The sequence below is a fragment of the Sinohyriopsis cumingii genome, chromosome 5 (genome assembly GCF_028554795.1).
Source record: "Sinohyriopsis cumingii isolate HCF-2022 chromosome 5, ASM2855479v2, whole genome shotgun sequence".
In the NCBI taxonomy this organism is placed as follows: domain Eukaryota; kingdom Metazoa; phylum Mollusca; class Bivalvia; order Unionida; family Unionidae; genus Sinohyriopsis; species Sinohyriopsis cumingii.
Genome location: NC_142965.1, coordinates 60,525,159 through 60,542,864, shown reverse-complemented (window position 1 = coordinate 60,542,864; position 17,706 = coordinate 60,525,159). Strand labels below are relative to the sequence as shown.

Sequence of the window (17,706 nt, the reverse complement as noted above, 5' to 3'; positions counted from 1 at the left end):
ATCAACAAGCTGTGTGAAATTTAACAAATACTTTATTTCCCTCGAATACAAAGTGAAAATGAAAAAAAGTAACTTACAGTAATGTGACCATTTTTTGAGCATTCTGTATTTCCAGGGAAAAAAAACTTGAATAATTTGAAGAAATAAATGTAAGCCCAAATAACCCATTCGACATAACAATAATACAATTGATTCTGCTAGATTTTAAAGCTTGAATTAATTTGGCATCAAGTCACTATTAACATTTTCTAATAAAAACTATTACATAATGGACAATCTCATTCTGGAAGGTTCCCGATGTTTACAAGATAAAAATGCTTGTTATAATTATAATTATATATAACTAAATATAAATAAAGTTATAATATATAATCAGATGGAGACCCAAATAAACATCTTAACTTCGATTGATAATAATCGTAATATTAAACTCATCAACCTATAGAATATTTTAGCTATGTATTAGTTGTTTACAGGATTTGTTTAAAAAGGAACAATTCAGGTCAAGTAGAAACAAATCTTGATTTTGGACAAGTAAGTGCAACATACAATTTTACATTACAATTACATACAATGTATAAAACAATATAAAAAAACTAACAAACAATACAAATTAAATATAAACGACAATTCTCGGTTCAGACAAAAAACAGGTGAGGCCTAATTTATTATTGTTCCTTTTAATAGTCTCTGAACTCTCGTGTGTCCAAACTCACTTGAGAGGATACAAGATTTTCTAATTACGCTGAGTTTAAGCTAAAGATAATAATTAGTTTCTTTTTTATAGATGTTTTCTGATGAATGCGTGCCAGTCATATAAGAATGGGCATATGACAAAGTTTGCTAGTAGCTTCCTGTGTGTCGGTTGTTCTTCTCGGGTCCATCCAGGTTCTTCATCAACCGAATACACTGGCCGCCATGTATTTACGGTAATTAGTTCATATTCGGGCTTATTTTTGCGCTTTCACCGAAGGAGTTTGACATGGTTCAGATTTCATGACTCAACATATTTTTTTGGTTATGCGTGATAAACAAGTATGCTAAAACCGTAGAAAAACAATTGAAATTCTTTCAAATGAGCTCTAAAGGGAAAAGTTTATAATTGATTCACTTTTTCAGATATTGTTATTGATTTATTTGGGGGTGGAGGTGGTTGGCAAGATTTAGCGTCCTTGTGTTTCTGGCCAATTATCTACTCGCTCTTTTTTTTATAATCGAAGATACGGCTTCATTAGTTACACACTATTCCAAACAGTCACCTCTCACGACCACAGTCAAATGGATGGTGTGTTTCTCATGAAGGAAATGGGATATGAAAGGTACATTTGAAAACAAAATGCTCTTTATTCAAAACACCCCGTAAGAATAAAATAATACAGACATGGCACTATTTACCAATTAATGTGTACCGCGTAAAGCAAAATGGTAATGTGATTGACGTAAAAGCACTGGTCACGTGATTGATGTATAAACGCTGGTCATGTGATTGACGTATAAACACTGGTCATGTGCTTGACGTATAACATTGGTCATGTGTTTGACGTAAAAACACTACTCTTGTGCTTGACGTATAAACACTGGTTAAGTGATTGACGTAAAAACACTGGTAATGTGCTTGACGTATAAACACTGGTCATGTGCTTGACGTATAAACACTGGTCATGTGATTGACGTAAAACCACTGTTTATGTGATTGACGTATAAACATTGGTATGTGATTGACGTATAAACACTGTTTATGTGATTGACGTATAAACACTGTTTATGTGCTTGACGTATAAAAACTGGTCACGTGATTCACTAAAAAACACTGGTCATGTGATTGCCGTACAAACACTGGTCATGTGATTGACGTATAAACACTGTTTATGTGATTGACATATAAATACTGGACATGTGATTGACGTAAGAACACTGTTTATATGATTGACGTATAAACACTGGTCATGTGCTTGACCTATACACGCTGGTCATGTGCTTGACGTATAAACACTAGTCATGTGATTGACGTATAAACAGTGGTCATGTGATTGACGTATAAACACTGTTTATATGATTACGTATAAACACTGTTTCTGTGCTTGACGTATAAACACTGGTCATGTGCGTGACGTATAAACACTGGTCATGTGCTTGACGTATAAACACTGGTAATGTGCTTCACGTATAAACACTGGTCATATGTTTGACGTATAAACACTGGGCATGTTATTGACGTAAAACCACTGCTTATGTGATTGACGTATAAACACTGCTTATATGATTGGCGTATAAACACTGTTTATGTGATTGACGTATAAACACTGGTCATGTGTTTGACATAAAAGCATTGGTCATGTGCTTGACGTATAAACACTGGTAATGTGCTAGACGTATCAACACTGTTTATCTGATTGACGTATAAACACTGGTCATGTGCTTGACGTATCCACACTGGTCATGTGCTTGACGTATAAACACTGGTCATGTGATTGACATATAAACACTGGTCATGTGATTGACGTATAAACACTGTTTATATGATTGACGCATAAACACTATTTATTTGGTTGACGTATAAACACTGGTCATGTGATTGACTTATAAACACTGGTCATGTGATTGACGTACAAACACTGGTCATGTGCTTGACGTATAAACACTGTTTATATGATTGACGCGTAAACACTGTTTATGTGATTGACGTATAAACACTGTTCATGTGATTGACGTATAAACACTGGTCATGTGCTTGACGTATAAACACTGTTTATATGATTGACGCGTAAACACTGTTTATGTGATTGACGTATAAACACTGTTTATGTGATTGACGTATAAACACTGGTCATGTGCTTGACGTATAAACACTGTTTATGTGATTGAGGCATAAACACTAGTCATGTGCTTGACGTATAAACACTGGTCATGTGATTGACGTATAAACACTGTTTATATGATTCACGTATAACCACTGTTTATGTGCTTGACGTATAAACACTGTTCATGTGCTTGACGCATAAACACTGGTCATTTGATTGACGCATAAACACTAGTAATGTTATTGACGTAAAACCACTTTTTTATGTGATTGACGTATAAACACTGTTTCTGTGCTTAACGTATAAACACTGGTCATGTGATTAACTTCTAAACACTGGTCATGTGATTGACGTATAAACACTGGTCATGTGCCTGACGTATAAACACTGGGCATGTGCTTGACGCATAAACACTAGGCATGTTATTGACGTAAAACCACTCTTTATGTGATTGACGTAAAAACACTCTTTATGTGCTTGACGTATAAACACTGGTCATGTGATTGACGTATGAACACTGGTCATGTGATTGACGTATAAACACTGGTCATGTGATTGACGTATAAACCCTCTTTATGTGATTAACGTATAAATACTGGTCATGTGCTCAACGTATAAACACTGGTCATTTTATTGACGTATAAACACTGTTTATGTGATTGATGTAGAAACATTGGTCATGTGATTGACGTATAACACAGTTTATGATTGACGTATTAACACTGTTTTTGTGCTTGACATAGACACTGGTCATGTGCTTGACGTATAAACACTGGTCATGTGCTTGACGTATAAACACTGGTCATGTGATTGACTTATAAACACTGGTCATGTGATTGACGTATAAACACTGTCTATGTGCTTGACGTATAAACACTGGTCATGTCCTTGACGTATAAACGCTGTTTATGTGATTGACGTGAAAACACTGGTCATGTGCTTGACGTATAAACACTGGTCATGTGATTGACGTATAAACACTGTTTATATGATTGACGTATAATCACTGTTTATGTGATTGACATATAAACACTGGTCACGTGCTTGACGTATAAACACTGGTCATGTGCCTGACATATAAACACTGGTAATGTGTTTGACGTATAAACACTGGGCATGTGCTTGACGTATAAACACTGGTAATTTGTTTGACGTATAAATACTGGTCATGTTATTGACGTATAAACACTGTTCATGTGATTGACGTATAAGCACTGGGCATGTGCTTGACGTATAACAACTGGTCATATGTTTGACGTATAAGCACTGTTTATGTGCTTGACGTATAAATACTGGTCATGTGCTTGACGTATAAACACTGGTCATGTACTTGACATATAACATTGGTCATGTGTTTGACGTAAAAACTCTGGTCATGTGCTTGACGTATAAACACTGGTCATTGGCTTGACGTACAAACACTGGTCATGTGATTGACGTATAAACACGGTTTATATGATTGACGTATAAACACTGGTCATGTGCTTGACGTATACACACTGTTTATGTGCTTGACGTATAAACACTGGTCATGTGATTGACGTATAAATACTGGTCATGTCATTGACGTATAAACACTCTTTGTTTGATTGACGTATAAACACTGGTCATGTGCTTCACGTATAAACACTGGTTATGTTATTGACGTATAAACACTCTTTATGTGACTGACGTATAAACACTGGTCATGTGATTGACGTATAAACACTGTTCATGTGATTGACGTATGAACACTGTTTTTGTGCTTGACATATAGACACTGGTCATGTGCTTGACGTATAAACACTGGTCATGTGCTTGACGTATAAACACTGGGCATGTGATTGACTTATAAACACTGGTCATGTGATTGACGTATAAACACTGTTTATGTGATTGACGTATACGCACTGCTCATGTGCTTGACGTATAAGCGCTGTTTATGTGATTGACTTATAAACACTGGTAATGTTTTTGACGTATAAACACTGGGCATGTGCTTGACGTATAAATACTGGGCATGTTATTGACGTATAAACACTGTTTATGTGATTGACCTATAAACACTGTTTATGTGCTTGACGTATAAACACTGGTCATGTGCTTGACGTATAACATTAGTCATGTGTTTGAGGTAAAAACACTGGTCATGTGCTTGACGTATAAACACTGGTCATGTGCTTGACGTATAACATTGGTCATGTGTTTAACGTAAAAACACTGGTCATGTGCTTGACGTATAAACACTGGTCATGGGCTTGACGTACAAACACTGGTCATGTGATTGACGTATAAACACTGTTTATGTGATTGACGTATAAACACTAGTCATGTGCTTGACGTATAAACACTGGTCATGTGCTTGACGTATAACATTGGTCATGTGTTTAACGTAAAAACACTGTTTATGTGCTTGACGTATAAACACTGGTCATGGGCTTGACGTACGAACACTGGTCATGTGATTGACGTATAAACACTGTTTATGTGATTGACGTATAAACACTGGTCATGTGCTTGACGTATACACACTGGTCATGTGATTGACGTATAAACACTGGTCATGACATTGACTTATAAACACTAATCATGTGATTGACTTAAAAAGCACTGTTTATATGATTGACGCTTAAACACTGTTTATGTGCTTGACGTATGAACACTTGTCATGTGATTGACGTATAAACACTGGTCATGTGTTTGTCGCATAAACACTGGTTATGTGATTGACGTATAAACACTGGGCATTTGCTTGACATATAAACACTGTTTATGTGATTGACGTATGAACACTGGTCATGTGCTTGAAGTATAAACACTGGTCATGTAATTGACGTATAAACGCTGTTCATATGATTGACGTATAAACACTGTTTATGTGCTTGACTTATAAACACTTGTCATGTGCTTGACTCATAAACACTGGTCATGTGCTTGACGTGTAAACACTGGTCATGTGTTTGACGTATAAACACTGGGCATGTGCTTGACGTATAAACACTGGTCATGTGATTGACGTATAAGCACTGTTTATATGATTGACGTATAAACACTGTTGACGTAGAAACACTGGTCATGTGCTTGATGTATAAACACTGGTCATGTGCTTGACGTATAAAAACTGGGCATGTGCTTGACGTATAAACACTGGTCATGTTATTGACGTATAAACACTGTTTATGTGATTGACGTATAAACACTGTTTATGTGATTGACATATAAACACTGGTCATGTGATTGACGTATAAGCCCAGTTGGAAATGAAAAGCAAACTGTTTCGGTACTGAGTAAAATTCAGAGTTTTTAAAAACTGATCTTTGTTATTATGATGTAAATTTTCACAATGAACATTTCATCAAATCGTGTTTTATGCGGCCCGCTCTCTATTCAGTTAAGCCTATAATAAAGTGTTATAATCCCGCATCATCACCCTTTAGCTATGCACGTACATGAAGCAGAAAATAATACTATATCATTGATGAAATATGTTAAAGCTGTGTACTCTATTATGTTTAAATTGCAGTTACCGGGTATACCATTCTCCTGTCATTTTCACCCTTTCTCTTGGCACAATGTGGAAAAACAGTCAAATATTTACAAACACACTGTTTAAACATCTTTCTACACAATCCTCATATTATAGTCAAGCATCTTGTATACAGTTGTGAAGGACAACAAGTAAGTACTATGTTACTGAAAAATATAGCAAGAACCAAAAGGACTCGGATGTAGCAAATTAAATACTCGATGGATTTAAACTAAGCAATAGAAAGAAGAAAAAATCAACAAGTTTAAACAATCAACAAATTCTCTACGTTATAAAACTGATGTTTAAGATGATCTTTTAGTTTTGTGAATTACATACCAATAATCCTAAAGGTTCCGAATGAATTCCATTTTTGAATATGATGAAGAGCCAATAGCCTTGAATGCACCTATGTACCAATAGTATTGTTTTACCACGATGACGTAATCATTTAAGTCTTTAAATGACTTCTCAATAATTCCAAAGAAATATTTCAGTCCAAACAGTCAATACGCACTTCGTAATTCGAATGAATAACTTAAACAACTGATTCCTCTCAAATTATGTCTGAACACATCACAAGACTGGTGTTATAATGGGACTGAATACTTTTGATGTAGACAACCTTATATACATCCCGACTTGCCCTATGTTGAAACAACCTTTTCTGAAAAGCAAAAATGCTCCATCATTATAATGGTAAATTATGCTAAACTGTAAACAAATCTGTTTCTAGAATCTTCTAACGTCATAATCAAGACTGGTTCTTGAACTTAAATTAATATATATATATATATATATATATATATATATATATATATATATATATATATATATATATATATATATATATATATATATATATATGTATGTATAAACTTATCATAGTTTCCTAAGAAGACAAAGAGTAGGTAGGCCTTCAAACTATATTCTCAATAATGGACAAAGATTAAACGCACAAAATAAAATTAAGTATAAATAACAATAGAGATTTATTTTCCCTCTTCTGAATAGAAACGGAAGTATAATTTTTAAAATTATTTATTTATTTATTTATTTATTTATTTATTTATTTATTTATTTATTTATTTTGCATCGCAGTCGAAAAGAATTCATGCTCCTTTTGATGTAAACAATAATAAGATCCGAAGGTAGAGAACCTCTAAGCATTAATTATACTGTCAATAACAATTTCATACGCCGTGCGACGGCAAAGAAAATTGCAACATTATATTAAGCTAAACTCTATTTTTTTATATCTAAAGCTATTATGAACACATTCTCGTCATTTGTATCAGGTTTTGATGTGATTTGATCATTTACTGATATCAAATAGTCTCTCTAAATCAAAGATATTTGTCATGTATTTAGAGATTCAAACATTAAGTAAATCTTAAATTTTCGTGTGCTTCAACTACTATTGAAGTTCTGAATTGCATAACTTTCACAATGTTAGAAATATTTCAATACGTGTCTGCCTAGAATGTTCTATTTTTATGTACCATGTCTTTCTCAAACAGACCATATGAACTATGCAAACTTTCAATGGATCACAGAAAAAAGTCACTAAAAGAGTACATATTGTTAACTGTACTGCGACCATCACATTGTTCCCATTTACTGAGGTAGATAGGCAATATATTTTTCAGTTTTTTTTCCTTTCATTATCTATCATTTGATGATCAACTTCATGTAGATGAAAGGCGTTCGGCTGGGAGAAATGTATGTATATAATATGGAGTAAAATAAATTGTGGCCTCACACCAGCTGCCATTAGACGCCCTCCAGACTATATCGGTTTTTTACTATACAAGAATTGACAGAGAAACTGTGAATGCATCAAACTGATTTTGCCTTTATTTTGTTGTTTTTCTTTTTGTTTGTTTTGCTTTTGGTTTTTTTTAATTATTTTTTTATATTTTATTCGCAGTTTCAAGGACAGTCAATGCTACGGACAAACTAATCATATACATAGCAGCAGATTTGGTACAATATGATTCCGGTTTATTTGCGAAGAAGTTTCCGGTGCAACGACACACATGGACATAGGGCACAATTAATTTTACTATATGTTTTCTACTTTGCTATCACCACCGGACTACTGGAGAGCTTCCAAACTGATCCAACTCTAACACTTTGTTCCAGATCCCAGACTAGACCTGAAAAGATACAACACTTTTCACTTAATTCTAGAAAACAGTAAGATGTAGGTAAATCAAGTTGAAATGTGTTAGATATGGTGATTTAAAAAAAACATTAAGGTTGCAAGCATGGGAAAAACAATAAACTAGACAGAATGACACTCAGAAATGTGAAGCAATGGCCATGTATTAAAGTGATAAATTCATCCAAAAATATATATGAGGTTTCTAGAAGCATATTTAGCCATTTACAGGTTAAATAACTAATCAGGTAGACTATGGATCATGAAGTTTAAGGCAATGTCGGGGCGGTGATCATTGGTGCAAACATTAGTACATACCAGTATACAGGAAAGTTAAGCGACAATGTACTAAATTAAAATATATTACTATAAGCAATCTTATTTTGGATATTGGAAGTGAATACAGCCAAATGTGGCCGCACATATCAACTATAGGTACCAATAAATCCTACATCATCAACTAAATGTGAAATTCTGATCTCCAAAACTTGTAAACAGGATGGAGATTTGCATATGTTGGACATATACAATGTACTTATTAAGATCAAATGGCAAACATAATTCAAATGATCTGCTTGAATTCTTATAGATTATTTTTAAGAGTGTTGATTACCAATTATTAAGCTCAACGATTCAATGGAATCAGATATCAGTTGATGCTACAATACCGCACTCTGTCAAAGTACTAAATTGAAATATGTTACCATACATAGGCATATTCATGATGAAAATAACATTTTGGGATATTTTCAGCGCACACAGCCAGAAATGTGCCTTACAGATTCACTACAGGTACAATGTCAGCCTCTATAATGTACTGAATATAAACTTTTGATCCCAAACTTTCTAAAATATTTGGATATTTGTTCATGTGGGATATGTAACCATGTTAAGATCAGTTGTACAAAGTTAAATTCAAATAATAATCTGTTTGCATATTTCTTATGTAATCTTTAGAGTGTCAGTTAACAAATATTATTAGTAATTAATAATGCATAAAGCAAGATGGATCATTAGAATTCCCATAACATCATATAGGCCACAACGTCGCACTAGACCAACCAATATCTTAACCAAACTGAACAATAAAATGGAATGCATATAGTGTTCAACTTGCATTATTTTGCTGTTTTCTTACATCCAAGGGTAAATATACCTGGGGAAAGTATATGTTATCCCTTTGACCTGTATTCCATTCTCAGACAGTTTAAAATGATTTAGTAGAGAATCTGAGTAGGTTCTATCATAAACTTTTCATATATATCCTCTCACTAAATACCTTATAACTCTGTTATAAACACTTATTGAAGGCTATACAAGCAGATATGTGTTACCCGGGAAGTGGCCCCATCATAAACACATATATTAACTGCTTGGATCCCTAATAAATAGTTTGAATGACCAATACAAAATATAATTTTTTCTTCGTGTATTTTAAATGAAGGTCTTATTTTGACTTACAAAGATATTTTCTCTGACAACATTTTACAAATATCCAACTTTCGAGCTTGTATATGGTATAGGAATATATGCATGCTGATATCATTTATTATCATTCCCAAAAATATTATATATGTGCATTTTGGGGGACATTTATTTATGATTTTTTAATTTCAAGTAAATTTTTTAAATAATATAAAAAAAATTATTTTTAATTTATTCTTATATTTTCAAAGTCAATATACATACCATATTCAAATTTAATGTGTCTATAATAAATAATAAAGATTTTATACCAGTTTAAACTTTACTCAAATATTGCACTGACAAGACATATAAAAATTAATTTTACCATATGTTCTCTACATTTGTTTCACAATACTGACTTTTCCACTGTGTGACAATCAATACAAATCATGCGCTAATTAAAAATACCTTCAACAATATATTACATAAGGGACGCAATCGTTTCTTTCTTGTACAGTTGACGCTTGTACGAGTTGTATCCCCTGCAACAAACTGGCGTGTTATTGTTTGCTTAATTCCTTGGGAAACTTGCATTCTTTTTAAACAACTTATTTATTTATTTTTTATTTACTCATTTATTTATTTATTTATTTATTTATTTATTTATTTATTTATTATTCCATCCGGAAATAGGTATGAATCTGTTTTTGAATAATTTATTAAACGTAACATTTCACATTTACCTTCGAAAATTTTGGGGAAAATCCCAAATTTGTATATGGAATTACATCACAATTAATACTTCCAGTTCAGTACCCACGAATGTAGTTCTAGTCTATTTTTAGAACATTTTTTCCTCTCTCATTTTGGTGGTGATAGAAGAGTTTTATTTATGCATTTTTGGTAGGGATTTAAAGGTAACTGTTTATTCTTGATAATATGAGCTCAGGGTGTTGTTGTCTGTATGTATTTTGGCGACAGTGCACAGTGAGTAATAAGGCCTTGGTGATGATCCGGAAGTGAAATTCGTGTTCTGGTTACATGCTGTTATGTTGACAGTCAATAATCTGAAAAAAGAGCAGGTCAACCTTTGACAAGAACTTCACCGTGAAGTCATCTTTGAAGGTATTTTAGATTAACATATGATTTGCATTGATTTTCACACAGTGGAAAGGTCAGTACTGAGAAACAAATGTAGAGAACATATAGTAAAATTAATTGTGTACTATGTCCATATAGGAAAAGTTCGCATTTTTGATAAAGTATTAACTTTTAAATCACATACACAGAAAATATAGAAAGCTAAATGACGCTTTCGTCATGGTACTAAGTACTTCATCAGCAGACTGATCTATTCTCTACTGACTGTTAACATCACCCAGATTGTCCCAGATATGAAGCTGGTTGTAACCACCCCGTCCCCGTTCAGCGTCGGTTTGTGCGTACGGATATAGATAGATGATTTACCCCAACCCAACCCACCCACCTACCCTCAAACCAGGTTTGTTCTCGATCTAAGAATTTTACAGGATACGGTATGGCCAGGGCAAACATTGTGGATGTGTCGAGATACTTCAGACGAGCTCTGAACTTCGTATTATATGTTCATTAAATCTCGCTTTCAATGTCTTTTCCATTTCCCCAACATAGCCGTAATGGCACTGACTTTCCCCAAGTCCTTCACGCTAACTGTGATAGATAAGTCCACAAAAATATTTCAGATCAGTCTTATTCTTTGGGTGAACTAGCATCTGTCTTTGGGTCCGGTATGGTGTAAAACAAACCTTAATTTTGTGTCGCCGAAAAACATGCTCCAGGCATTCGGAAAGCCTTTTCATATATGGTAGGATGATGTTACCTTTCAAAGCTATATTTAGATTTATTGTATATGTGATTTCAAAGTTAAACCATTACACATGAATACTACACAGTTACGTTTTCATAGAAATATAAGAAAAGGGTTGCCATTTTCCCATTCGAATTAAATTTGTTTCTTTTCATAATATGGTAATTTAGCCCTCTGATAAAACTATATATCAAGTACAAACAACTTTTTACAAACATAGTTTGAGAAACATCAGCACGCAATTCAAATGAAGGCTTAAAGTCTATAATAAAACTCGACTAATGTCTGTCAGTCCTTCTGCGTATCCGTTTTCCAACCGTCCCGTCTAACTGTATGTCAGTCGCTCCCTCTTCACTTGAACATGATGGGCATCCAGTCTGATTAGAATTAGATCTCCATTGTTATACATGAAGATCTTTCAGAGACCGCTTAGGGGTCGTCTTCTAGTAACCTATATTATTACCATAATCGCTTTTTTTTTTCAAGCAATCAGATGAAGTTGTATATCTTCGCGTTCGGAGACTGAACAGTGTGGATTAAGAGCATGAATGTACATCTAATGATTCGATCCCATTTCAGATTTTGAAATCTGCATTTCCATTGGCTACTTAAAAGGTCAACAGAACATGAACCTTAAGCGGTCGTCGTCAGACCTTCACGTAGGACAGCAGAAATTAAATTGTAATCAGATTCAATGGGTATCTCACGTCATAATGGTACTAGCAAAGCATTTGTAGCGATGGCGTGTGAAAGTTTACAATTTAGCTCAGCAACCGACCGCCCCGCAGCTAAATGGTTGTAGCTAGTGTCTAATTGTTTAAATTCATTTTTCATTGATATTCGTCAATATTTGTTTCTTTAGAGATTTTGATATGCAAGCCCCAGAACATTTGGAGGTGCCTAATTACTGGTCGGTAACTTGAATCGCTGAAATAAGTTAGTTAAAGGTGAATGCGTTGTTGTTTTGTTTTAGTTTTGCTTCTTTTCATAAAAGCCTGTGGTGTATTTCAAATAATAGATGATCATTTAACACCAAAGTTGTGTTTTGAATGATAGTTTATTATGTATGACATTTAGATATTCCCTCTCACCGTTAAATATACAATGAAAGCGTCTACGTTTCGCTGGTATGTCATGGAAAATCGCTCTTCTTGCATCCCGTAATGGGAAGTCATATTGAGTTATATCATTCCATTTTCTTCAAGCGCCGCTTTGAAATCATGTCGAAAATTCCGGTAATAGCTCACCATTCCACATATAGGAATCGCGCTGCGAATGGTATGGAATAATGGAAACTAGTCTGGAAATGAAAAAGGGTGTAGATAAAATAGAGTATATATGGGTCTGGCTTGCCAGGATTGATTGATAATAACAAAATAGATTTTAGTTAAAATAATCTTTTGAGAACTTATCCTAGTTGTAACTGAAGCTGCCATCCAGGATGAATCTATACTGATAAATAGAGATTCGACCATGAGCACTCAGACTTGAAAGTTATTTAATTTTTGATATAATGGAGTTTGCACAGGTTTACTATATGGGAACTGAATTAGTAACAGCTGGACATAGAGCACAATTAATTTTACTATATATTCTGTACATTTGTTTCTCAGCACTGACCTTTCCACTGTGTGCCAATCAATACAAATCTTATGTTGATCTAAAATACCTTCAAAGATGACTTCACGGTGAAGTTCTTGTCAAAGGTTGACTTGCTCATTTTTGAGATGCTGGACTGTCAACATAGCAGCATGTAAACAGAACACAGATTTCACTTCCAGATCATCACCAAGGGCTTATTACTCACTGTGCACTGTCGCCGAAATACACACAAACAACAACACCCTGAGCTCACATTCTCACGAATAAACAATTACCTTTAAATCCCAACCAAAAAAGCAGAAATAAAACTCTTCTATCAACACCAAAATGAGAGAGGGAAAAATGTTCTAAAATAGACTAGAACTACATTCGTGGGTACTGAACTGGAAGTATTAATTGCGACCCGATTCCTGACAGGGTTAGACAATTTTACCTCCATGGACAAAACTTCCATCCATGATCAAATCAATGTCTCTTAAATACTGCTGCAAAGTTTTAAGGAATTTCATCCATGAATAGACAGTTACAGGCTTTTAGCTGACACCGCTGCAACACAAGCACAAGCCAATTCCAAATGGCCGAATTTCAAAAATGCAGAAAACTTAAAGTTTAATTGTGATTTTGCTAATCATGATAAACACTTCAAATAAACTGTAATTAGTTTTTAGTTCTAACACCAATCTGGAAAGTACTAGAAATTAAACTTGGCTGTTTAACTTTCTTAGAAAATTCAATTTTAAAAAATGATACATATTTTGATAGGAAAATTTAAATTTGACTTAAATTTTAATGAAAATTTAAAACCTGAAGTTGACACATTTTGTTCTATGGCAATGTCTCTCCATTCTTTTGTCATAAACATCAATGATTTTCCTTATCAGGTGTGAAGCAATTAAACCAGAGCTTGTCAGTGAAAGGTAACACCTAAAATATGGTAGCATCTAAAAACGCAAGCTAGGTCTAGCCAAGTACATGACATCATTTCCACCCATGAAAGGGAGGAGTCTTCAGATGTTAGGCTTCCAGTAGTATTGAAGAGTTGGTGACGTTCTCTGAAACCAAACTAGCATACCTTCTCCTAGTTATATGAGTGAGAGAGAGGATAATTCTTGTATTTTACATGCAGTTATTGTAACTGAAACCATGAAAGGGTACAAGAAGAGGAAGATAAATTTTTTTAAACCTTGATATATTGCACATAACAAAGGAGTCACATATCTGACTGATGATACTCTACCAAGTTCCAGTACTGCATCTGTTCCAGTGACCAGAAGAACTGATGCAGACAAGTTCTCTCTCATAGCAGTGACAAAGCTGACAAATGGGGGTCTCAAGTCTGTTCAGGCACCAGACTGTAATGGCACACCTGGGTCTGCAAAAATTCTACGACCATCATCCAAAGCAAAACTGGACCTGAAAGAGACAAATTTGAATGAGCACGATGGGACACGTATGATCTGTATGAGAAAAAAAAATGTTGAAATGTGGAATGATATCATTCATCGCCATGGTAATCAAGTCAACATATGTGGCAGACCAGAGTTCCAAATTGCTAATGAAATAAAATGGGGACTTGCTTGGAAGCATACTATGATGTGTAAAAACTGCAGCTTTAAGTCACCAGAATATAAGTTGTATGAGGAGATAAAAACAAATAAACCTGGGCCAAATCCTGCTGCTGTAAATATGATGTTTCAAGCTGGACTACAAGATACACCAATGGGCAACACCAGGGCTAGATACTTGCTTGCAGCCACTGACATTCCGTCACCTAGCAGAACATCTATACAAAGGGCCTTCAAACTTGTAGGCAACGCAGCTGTGGAGCTCAATTGAATGGACATGACAGACAAGCTGAAACTAGTCAGACAAGTTAATGTTATGCGTGGTGTTCAGCATCCTGAGCAAATAAATGTTGCTTTTGATGCAAGATACAATGCCATTAGCTTTGGACATGAAAAGAAACCTGGTCAAAGTTCATCACAAGCTGTTGGAATTGCCTGCGAAACTGTTACAGAGAAGCAATACATTGTGGGAACTACAATAGAAAACAAGCTGTGTTGGGCATGGCTGAAGGGGAAAGGTTTTGATGTGAAATGTCCAGGAGGCCATGTTGACTGCACAGCAAATCTGTCACCAGTTGCACCACATTCAGAGTATGAAATGGCAAGCCAAATGGGAAACAAGTTTGTTCTGCAAGAGATTCTCATTAGACATGCAACAACAGATGCAGATGCACAGGCTGCTGCTGGCTTCCAAGATGCTTACACCATTCTGCATCCAATGTGGAAAGTAGAAAGACTGTTGGATCCCATCCATTTGGGTTGTTTGAAGTTCAAATGTTGTAGAAAGACTGCGACAGAACACAAACACACAGAAATGTGAGGTAGTGAACAGATTAATCAGTGTTTCATTACCTAAAAATGTGAACTATTCCAGAAACTTTGAGGCAAGAGTGCATTCAACAATACATAAACTCAATAACACCCTGGGGTCATCACTGAAAATAAAAGTGACACACTTGGGAGGTAAACTTTCAACAGGGACTCTGAGATCACTGGAGACAATGGAAAAAGACTGCACTTACCATCAGTTGTTTCAAAAGCATCCACAAACCAGGAAACGTATTCTAGCTGCCCTTTGTTGTTGTTGTGTTGATTTTCTTGACACTAGGAATCGGTTCACAATTAATACTTCCAGTTCAGTACCCACGAATGTAGTTCTAGTCTATTTTTAGAACATTTTCCCCTCTCTCATTTTGATGGTGATAGAAGAGTTTTATTTATGCATTTTATGTAGGGATTTAAAAGTAACTGTTTATTCTTGATAATTTGAGCTCTGTGTGTTGTTGTCTGTGTGTATTTCGGCGACAGTGCACAGTGAGTAATAAAGCCTTGGTGATGATCTGGAAGTGAAATATGTGTTCTGTTTACATGCTGCTATGTTGACAGTCCAGCATCTCAAAAAAGAGCAGGTCAACCTTTGACGAGAACTTCACCGTGAAGTCATCTTTGAAGGTATTTTAGATTAAGTTATGATTTCTATTGATTGTCACACAGTGGAATGGTCAGTACTGAGAAACAAATGTAGAGAACATATAGTAAAATTAATTGTGTCCCATGTCCACTAGCTCACCATTCCACATAACAGCTACTCTGACTTTGTTTGTGTTGTGTTGATTCTCACGGTACTCGCTCACCATTCCCATTGAGAGCTGCCCTGACCTTGTTGTTGTTGCGTTATTTCCCGGTATTAACTCGCCAATCTCCATAACAGCTGTTCGACTTAGTTGTTGTCGTTGTATTCATTTACACTGTACTAACTCACCATTACTCAGAACAGCTGCCCCGATTTTGTTTTTGTTGTGTTCATTTACACTGTACTAGCTCACCATCCCCTATACAGGCTTCCCTAAGTTTGTTGCTCTTGCGTTAATTTTCACAGTGCTATCTCACCATTCTGCATAATAACTGCCCTAATTGTTTTGTTGTTTATGTTCACGGTACTAGCTCGGCATTCCCCATAACAGCTGCACCAATTTTGTTGCTTCTGTGTTGATTTTCACGGTACTAACTCAACATTGCCCATATCAGCTGCCCTAACTTTGTTGTTGTTAATGTGATCGGTTACACTGTACTAACTCACTATTCCCCATAAAACCTGCCCCTGCTTTGTCGTTATAGTGTTTATTTTCACGGTTCAAGCTCACAATTCCCCATAGCAAATGCCCTGATTTTGTTGTGTTTATTTTCAAAGAACTCGCTCAACGTTCCCCATAACAGCCACCCTAACTGCTGATGTGTTGATTTTCACGGCACACTATTCCCCATAACAACTGTCCTAATGTTATTGTTGTTGTGTTAATTTGTACGGCACATTTACCCAGCATTGACATAGCATTCCAAGGAAATGAGATCAAAGGACAAACGGAGGCAGTTGACCTAAGTGTGCCTTGGCAGGTATCGAACCCGCTAACCATAGATTACAAGCCCGACGTTCGACCAACTCATCTTCTGTAGCTCTCAGTTCAAATGTAGTTTCTATGGTTATTTACTTCGCTAGGTGGATAGAGGGGGTGAAGTTTCAAATTTCTTTTTTTCTTGTCTTCATGGAAATAATAGTAGATCAATAAAAAATTTTAGAGACAAATCATATGTAAGTTATCTGGAATCAAATAAAGGACGCGTACAAGTCTAAGAAAAGACAATACATTATAACATATATGTGTTACTTTCCAATAGAAGAGCCAGTGTAAACAGACAGGGGAAGTAATCATCATATTTTGTTATGTGGCTTTAAAGTCTGAACATAAACATAGATGACATCGTAACATAAACATATAGATGACATCGTAACATAAACATATAGACGATATCGTAAA

The 17,706-nt window shown here is 35.1% G+C and overlaps 1 long non-coding RNA gene across 2 annotated transcripts; it reads right to left on the bottom strand.

Annotated features, from left to right (window-relative positions):
• Positions 1-7,383: 7,383 nt before the first annotated feature.
• Positions 7,384-16,688, bottom strand: LOC149799266 (uncharacterized). 2 transcript variants are annotated; one of them, XR_016420884.1, is made up of 4 exons: positions 15,913-16,688; positions 14,563-14,738; positions 12,815-13,023; positions 7,384-8,465 (listed from the first exon to the last, which is right to left on the bottom strand). It is a non-coding gene; the product is annotated as an uncharacterized LOC149799266 (long non-coding RNA). The 2 variants fall into 2 exon arrangements; XR_016420885.1 differs by lacking the exon at positions 12,815-13,023.
• Positions 16,689-17,706: the final 1,018 nt, after the last annotated feature.